Genomic DNA, 8592 nt, shown 5'->3' with positions numbered 1-8592 from the left:
TCCACATTCTGATTGTGCCCACATTTTCTGAAAGGTGCAGATGATTAAAGATGCATTGTGATCTGATTGTGATCAGATTTTCCTGACCACCTCTGGAGTTAATCAGGCATGCATTGTATCTGGAATATAGACAGTGAAACCATTTAAATCATAATTATCCCGCAATCTCAGTATGACTCCCTGATAAAATAGAGGTTCAATAAAAATGGACAGGTGGCACCATTGACTTATGGCATCAATATGTGTCTTTAAATAAATAAATACTATTTTGAAAGAATAGGTCACTGGCCTACACACAATACCATATAATGTCAAAGTGGAATTATGTTTGACATTTTTACAAAATTAATTCAAAATGAAAAGCTTGTCTTGAGTCAATAAGTATTCAACCCCTTTGTTATTGGCAAGCCTAAATAATTTCAAACACAGATTTAACCTCCAAGACCATTGAGGTTTTCCAATGCCTCGCAAAGGGCACCTATTGGTAGATGGGTAAAATAAAACAAAGCAGACATTAAATGTCCCTTTGAGCATGGTGAAGTTACTAATTATACTTTGGATGGTGTATCAATACATCCAGTCAATACAAATATACAATTTCCAGAGAGGAAGGAAACCACTCAGGGATTTCACCATGAGGCCAATGGTGACTTTAGAACAGTTTCAGACATTGTAGTTACTGAGTGACGATTTTAGCATGAAAATCTTGGTGTGGCAAACTAAAACACCTTTGTTTTATGCCAGCAAACCTACTACACAACACAATACTAAACAATACATGAATTGCACTATAACGGTGACAAATGGTGCCCACACACTGTTAGAGCCTACAGTACATAAAGCTGTCCCAACAGCAGAGTCCCAACACCTTACCACTGCTACATCTTGCTATCAGTAGAGCCTTATCTGGCAGTGAAACATTTCATTCAGCCTCATTTCCTCAGGGTGTCACTGACCAATGCTTGAAAGACTGCTGGTGAGTTCAATAATCCAAAGGGCATGACTAAATACTCATTGTAGCCATTAGGGGTGTTAATGGGTGTTACCCACTAAGAAGAAGCCTGTACCAGCAGGAGATGTAGAGTGGCGAATGAAACCTGCCTCCAGCGACTCCTGGATGTAACTATCCATGACTGCTGCTTCAGGGGTTGAAAGGGAATACAGACGACCCCGGGGAGGTGTGGCGCCGGGTAGGAATTTTATGGCACAGTCGTAAGGACAATGAGGGGAAAGGGTGGCGGCCTACCTCTTACTGAAGGCCTCCCAGAGGTCGAAGTATTTGGGAGGGAGAGCGGAAAAGTCTTGGTCTTCAAGGGATGCAGGAGGACACGGCAAGGCTCTTGGTGAGGGTCTTAGACATTTAGTCTGGCAGTCCTTACCCCAGTCTAGTAGGTGTCCCGTGGACCAAGAAACTAGTGGGTACTAGCCAAGGGTACCCTAGGATAAGGGGGTTCTCGGGAGCAGTGATCAACAGAAAACTAAGAGTCTCAGAGTGGTTCACCCCAACCTGCAGTAGAATGGGCTTGGTCTGATATTCCACCTGACCGGAGCCAAGGGCTTGAATCTGCAGAGGGATGGTACATTTCACGCAGGGGATCTGTAACTCTGGCAAAGTCTTAATCAATGAAATTATCAGCGGCCCCAGAGTCCACAAAGGCTTGAATCTAGTGCTGACGGTTGTCCCAGTGGAGGGTTGAGGGTAGTAACAGACGGTGACTGGGTCGCCGGGAGGTAACTGCACAGCTCATCAGGCTCTCCACCTGTCCTGGCAAGCCCTGGAATTTCCCATAGGTAGCACGGAGATGGCCAAGACCTCCGCCGTAGAGGCAGCAGCCTTCGTGCATGCGCATGTCACGCTCCTGTGGGCTCAGACGTGTGTGACCCAGCTGCATGGGATCATCCATGCTGGGCTCAGTGGGCTTGGGGTGCTCAGGAAACCGGAATGCTGGAGTGGTGTCAAAAGAGCGCTGTCTCACCCGTTCCCGGATGTGGTTGTCAATCCTGATTTCCAGCGTTATCAGGGACTCGAGGTCCTCTCCCAGTTCCTGACCGGCCAGTTCATCTTTGATGGAGTTAGACAGACCCTGGTGGAAAACGGTAACCAGTGCCTCTGTATTCCACTCACTCTCGGCGGCAAGGGTGCGGAACTCAATGGCGAAGTCAGCCACTGGTCTGGCCCCTTGGCGGAGTTTGAACAGTCGGCTGGCCGCTTCTCGTCAGCCTACTGGGTGGTCGAAGACTCATCGCAGCTCGGCAGTGAAGGCTAATATGGAGCTACAGGACAGTGGCTGCTGTTCCCACACTGCCTTTGCCCACGTCAGGGCCTTGCCCGAGAGTAGAGAGATGATGTAGGCAATTATGGCCCAATCGGTGTGGAACGAAGAGGACTGTAGCTCGAACACCAGAGAACACTGAGTGAGGAACCCCTTGCATCCTCCCGGTTGGCCGTCATACTGCTCGGGGCCTGGGATCTTCGGTTCCCGGTGCAGGTTCCCTGGAGGAACCACTACGACGTTTGTAGCACTGGGCGATGAGACCTGGGCATTGGCTCCTCCTGGGTTGGGGGCGTGCCGTGGTTGGAGGGACTCGGCAAGCGCCAGAAGGGTCCGGGAGATTTGGGAGAGCTGTTCTTGCTGCCGTCCTAACAGTGCTCCTTGAGGGGCTACCACATTCCGGATCTGGGTGATATCTGCTAGGTCCATGTTGTGGCAGAAGCTTGCTGTGACGTGGTAAGGTTGGACCCAGGTGCAGAGAAGAGACCAGATGAGGAATCATTGGTTAATGATAAACATAATACTTTACTGAGAAACAGTAGCCACAGGATCACAGTACACTTGAAAAAACAACAAACACTAAGTCTCGAAAACTCACTCAGGAAACAAACGCACACGGTAGACAATTCAAGCTTCTGCAAAGGATCACAGAAAACACACCTCAAAACACAACAGGGACACAATCATGAAATAATAAGACACCTGAGGCCTATAAAAGTCTCTAGGGTGGTTTCTGTCGCCCTCTGGTGCCAGGAGGAACCATGACAGTCCCTACGATTGACAGAACACTGAGCCAATCACGGCGCAACTACAGAACATTACCAACCCCTACGCTCTATTTTCCGCTGGCTTCCTCACCACCACATAAAGCACTGAGCTAGGTTGAAACACCTGCATTTTGGAGCTGCCTTACTCAATTAAGCAAAAAACAGACCATGTTTGTATGCGGCTTTATTAACTCAATGATATGAAAAAAAATTGTTTATATTGTTTGCAAACTGATATGTGACATGCAAAACAGGCATCCCCCTCAAAAACAATACAAATATATGTATATACACTACCGTTCAAAAGTTTGGGGTCACTTAGAAATGTCCTTGTTTTTGAAAGAAAAGCACATTTTTGGTCCATTAAAATAACATCACATTGTTCAGAAATACAGTGTAGACATTGTTAATGTCGTAAATGACTATTGTAGCTGGAAACGGCTGATTGTGAATGGAAAATCTACATAGGCGTACAGAGGCCCATTATCAGCAACCATCACTCCTGTAATCCAATGGCATGTTGTGTTAGCTAATCCAAGTTTATGAATTTAAAAGGCTAATTGATCATTAGAAAGCCCTTTTGCAATTATGTTAGCACTGCTGAAAACTGTTGTCCTGATTAAAGAAGAAATAAAACTGGCCTTTAGACTAGTTGAGTATTTGGAGCGTCAGCATTTGTGGGTTCGATTACAGGCTCAAAATGGCCAGAAACAAAGAACTTTCTTCTGAAACTCGTCAGTCTATTCTTGTTCTGAGAAATGAAGGCTATTCTATGTGAGCAATTGCCAAGAAACTGAAGATCTCGTACAACGCTGTGTACTACTCCCTTCACAGAACAGTGCAAACTGGCTCTAACCAGAATAGAAAGAGGAGTGGGAGGCCCTGGTGCACAACTGAGCAAGAGGATAAATACATTAGAGAGTCTAGTTTGAGAAACAGACGCCTCACAAGTCCTCAACTGGCAGCTTCATTAAATAGTACCCGCAAAACACCAGTCTCAACGTCAACAGTGAAGAGGTGACTCCGGGATGCTGGCCTTCTAGGCAGAGTTGCAAAGAAAAAGCCATATCTCAGACTGGCCAATAAAAATAGAAGATTAAGATGGACAAAAGAACACAGACACTGGACAGAGGAAGATTAAAATAAAGTGTTATGGACAGACGAATCTAAGTTTCATTCAAGGATCACGAAGAAGAACATTTGTGAGACGCTGAAAAGATGATCGAGGAGTGCTTGACGCCATCTGTCAAGCATGGTGGAGGCAATGTAATGGTCTAGGGGTGCTTTGGTGGTGGTAAAGTGGGAGATTTGTGCAGGGTAAAAGGGATCTTGAAGAAGGAAAGCTATCACTCTATTTTGCAACGCCATGCCACACCCTGTGGACGGCACTTAATTGGAGCCAATTTCCTCCTACGAGAGGACAATGACCCAAAGCACAGCTCCAAACTATGCAATAACTATTTAGGGAAGAAGCAGTCAGCTGGTATTCTGTCTATAATGGAGTGGCCAGCACAGTCACCAGATCTCAACCCTATTGAGCTGTTGTGGGAGCAGCTTGACCGTATGGATACGTAAGAAGTGCCCATCAAGCCAATCCAACTTGTGGGAGGTGCTTCAGGAAGCATGGGGTGAAACCTCTTCAGATTACCTCAACAAATTGACAACTACAATGCCAAAGGTCTGCAAGGCTGTAATTGCTGCAAATGGAGGATTCGTTGACGAATGCAAAGTTTGAAGGACACAATTATTATTTCAATAAAAAATCATTATTATTAACCTTGTCAACGTCTTGACTATATTTCCTATTCATTTTGCAACTCATTTCATGTATTTTTCATGGAAAACAAACACTAAAGTAATACTGCAAAAAATCTGGCCCACGCAATTAACTTTTTGTCCTGAATACAAAGTGTTATGTTTAGGGCAAATCCAATTCAACACATTACTGACTCATGTTATGGGTTTGTTTGTAATTGTTATGGACTGAGGAGTTTTTCAGTATAAAAAATAAACTGAATGGAGCTAACCGCAGGCAAAATCCTAGAGGAAAACCTGGTTCAGTCTGCTTTCCACCAAACACTGGGAGATGAATTCACCTTTCAGCAGGGCAATAACCTAAAACACAAGGCGACAATAACCTAAAACACAAGGCCAAATCTACACTGGAGTTGGTTACCAAGAAGACAGTGAATGTTCCTGAGTGGCCGAGTTACAGTTTTGACTTAAATCTGCTTCAAAATCTATGGCAAACTTAAAAATGGTTGTCTAGCAATGATCAACACCCAATTTTATAGAGCTTGAAGACTTTTCAAAAGAATAATGGAAAAATATTGTACCATCCAGCTCTTAGAGACTTACCCAGAAAACCCACTGCTGTAATTGCTGCCAAATGTGATTCTAACATGTATTGACTCAGGGGTGTGAATACTTATTTAAATTAGATATTTCTGTATTTCATTTTCAATTAAAATTTCAATAAACATGTTTTCACTTTGTCATTAAGGGGTATTGTGTGAGATATTCTTTATCCGTTTTGAATTCAGGCTGTGTAACTGTCGGGTTCACCTTGGGGTAATGATACCAAATGTTTGATGTATTATAATAATTGATTATGCCTATGTTGTATTAATATAAGGGGAGGGGTTATAAGACCCCTCCCTCCTTACATTTATAAGGTCCTAGACTACAGATTAGCAATATTTATATTCATTATAAAGGTTTAATATTGTTCCACAGTTTCTTCTAGTCACTGCCTCTTATAAAGAAACGGTCAGAGAAATGTGTGACTGTGAGACAGAACTCTGCAGGGGAGTGTAAGAGATAAGAGACTAGTCAGACATTCCACTATAAATCAATGTGGGAGTGGATATTTACTGCTGAGCTTTTAGATAACACTGAAACTCTTGTTTATATAGCTGTATAGGCATGGGTTTGGTCTCATGAGTAGAAGGTAATCACGTAGGCAGTGACATCACTAAGATATGACTGTAGGCATAATAAAACACCTCGGACCCTTTTCTATTTTGCAGAACTTACTCAGAAACATGCGTGCTATGTTCCTGTTGTCAACTTCTGTCTGCAATTGCATTAATAAAGGGTTTTGAATGATTTAATTAAAGATATTGTCTGAATTTCACCAATGAGCCAATGATTGACAAGAAACAAGGAACGAACCCCAATATAATGAAGATGCAGGGAGTCAGGAAGCAGGTGCAGATGGTGAGTTTAATAATAAAGAACATGGAGCGTTACAAAACAAGAGAAGTGTCTGGACATGAAAACAGAACCAATACTGCCTGATGACTGTCTTTTTCTTCTTCGATGAGGTTTAACGGCGGTTGGCATCCAATAAATGTTGCATTACCGTCACCTACTAGACTGGAGTATAACTCCATTATACTTTGCTTGAAAAAATTCATAAATAAACAAATACCCTACCATCTAACACAAAACAAAAATCATAAAAAAGAACACCACCCTCTCTCGCACGGGACATTTCTGATCCCCAGCCCCATGGGCACCCCTACAATTAACACCACTACTTTCCCCAATGCTACACATTCCTTTGTCTCATGCCCTTCTGCACACATCTCACACCTAGGAGCCTCCCTCCCACACACTGCTGCCATATGCCCATAAGCTTGACACCTGTAACAACGTAATGTATTCGGCTCAAAAGCTCGTACAGGATAACTTATATATCCTAACATCACTTTGTCGGGCAAAGAATCAACATTAAAACTCAAAAGAACAATGACTTCTGTTTCACCACTAACGCCGCTCTGTCTGCGTCGCACCAAACGACGAGCATCACAAACATCAGGAATCTTCCCTTCAGTTGGTCAACTTTTACTGCTACCCCAGTAGTCACTCCTTTCAATGGCGCCCTTTTCTTGAGAGCAAAACAATTCACATGTCTTGCCCCCATTCGTTTAACGCAGAGTGCCTTCTCCCTCTGTCCAGCAGAAACACAAACAATTATCACAAGACCACTTCTGGTTACCCTCACCGATTCCACAGCACCCAACTCTGTTTTCACCTACTCTGTAACCACAAATGGATCAGCCAAAAGGCAAGGGTCCACTTTTTCCAAAAACATCACTCCTACTGTCACAGACTCATCTTTATCCTGACCGTCAGTGCAAGCCTTGGGCTCCGAGAACTTCACCACACCTACCACCTCCGATAGTTTTTCTTAAATGAAACGTGGAGGAAAAAACAGGGGGGGGGGGAATCTAATATTAAGCATTCAGAAGATATTCAGACCCCTCACTTTTTCCACATTTTGTTACGTTACAGCCTTATTATAAAATTGATTAAATAATTTTTGTTCCTCATCAATCTACATACAATACCTCATAATGACAAAGTGAAAACAGGTTTTTTAGAAATTTGGGAAAATGTATTTAAAAGAAACCCAGAAATACCTTAGTTACATAAGTATTCAGACCCTTTACTATGAGACTTGAAATTGAGCTCAGTTGCATCCTGTTTCCATTGATCATCCTTGAGATGTTTCTACAACTTGATTGGAGTTCACCTGTGGTAAATTCAATTGGACATGTTTTGGAAAGGCACACACCTGTCTATATAAGGTCCCACAGTTGACAGTGCACGTCAGAGCAAAAACCAAGCCATGAGGTCGAAGGAATTGTCCGTAGAGCTCCGAGACAGGCTCAGATCTGGGGAAGATTACCAAAGACTGCTACAGCATTGAAGGTCCTGAAGAACACAGTGGCCTCCATCATTCTTAAATGGATGAAGTTTGGAACCACCAATACTCTTCCGAGAGCTAGCTGCCTGGCCAAACTGAGCAATTGGGGGAAAAGGGCCTTGGTCAGGGAGGTGACCAAGAACCCGATGGTCATTCTGACAGTGCTCTAGAGTTCCTCTGTGGAGATGGGAGAAACTTCCAGAAGAATAACCATCTCTGCCGCACTCCACCAATCAGACCTTTATGGTAGATTGGCCAGACGGAAGCCACTCCTCAGTAAAAGGCGCATGACAGCCCACTTGGAGTTTGCAAAAGGCACCTAAAAATCCTCAGACCATGAGAAACAAGATTCTCTGGTCTGATGAAACTAAGACTGAACTCTTTGGCCTGAATGCCAAGCGTCACGTCTGGAGGAAACCTGGCACCATCCCTACGGTGAAGCATGGGGTTGGCAGCATCATTCTGTGGGGATGTTTTTCAGCAGCAAAGACTGGGAGATCCTTGAGTCAGGATCAAAGGAAAGATGAATGGAACAAAGTACAGAGAGATCCTTGATGAAAACCTCCTCCAGAGCGCTCAGGACCTAACACTGGGGCGAAGGTTCACCTTCCAACAGGACAATGACCCTAAGCACACAGCCAAGACAATGCAGGAGTGGCTTCGGGTCAAGTCTATGAATGTCCTTGAGTGGCCCAGCCAGAGCCTTGACTTGAACCAGATCAAACATCTCTGGAGAGACCTGAAAATAGCACTGCAGCGATGCTCCCCATCCAACATAACAGAGCTTGAGAGGATCTGCTGAGAAGAATGGGAGAAACTCCCCAAATACAGGTGCACC

The sequence above is a fragment of the Salmo salar genome, chromosome 04 (genome assembly GCF_965601325.2).
Source record: "Salmo salar chromosome 04, fSalSal1, whole genome shotgun sequence".
Lineage (NCBI taxonomy): Eukaryota > Metazoa > Chordata > Actinopteri > Salmoniformes > Salmonidae > Salmo > Salmo salar.
The sequence above is the reverse complement of the archived record's forward strand: the minus strand, read 5'-3'. Positions refer to the sequence as shown.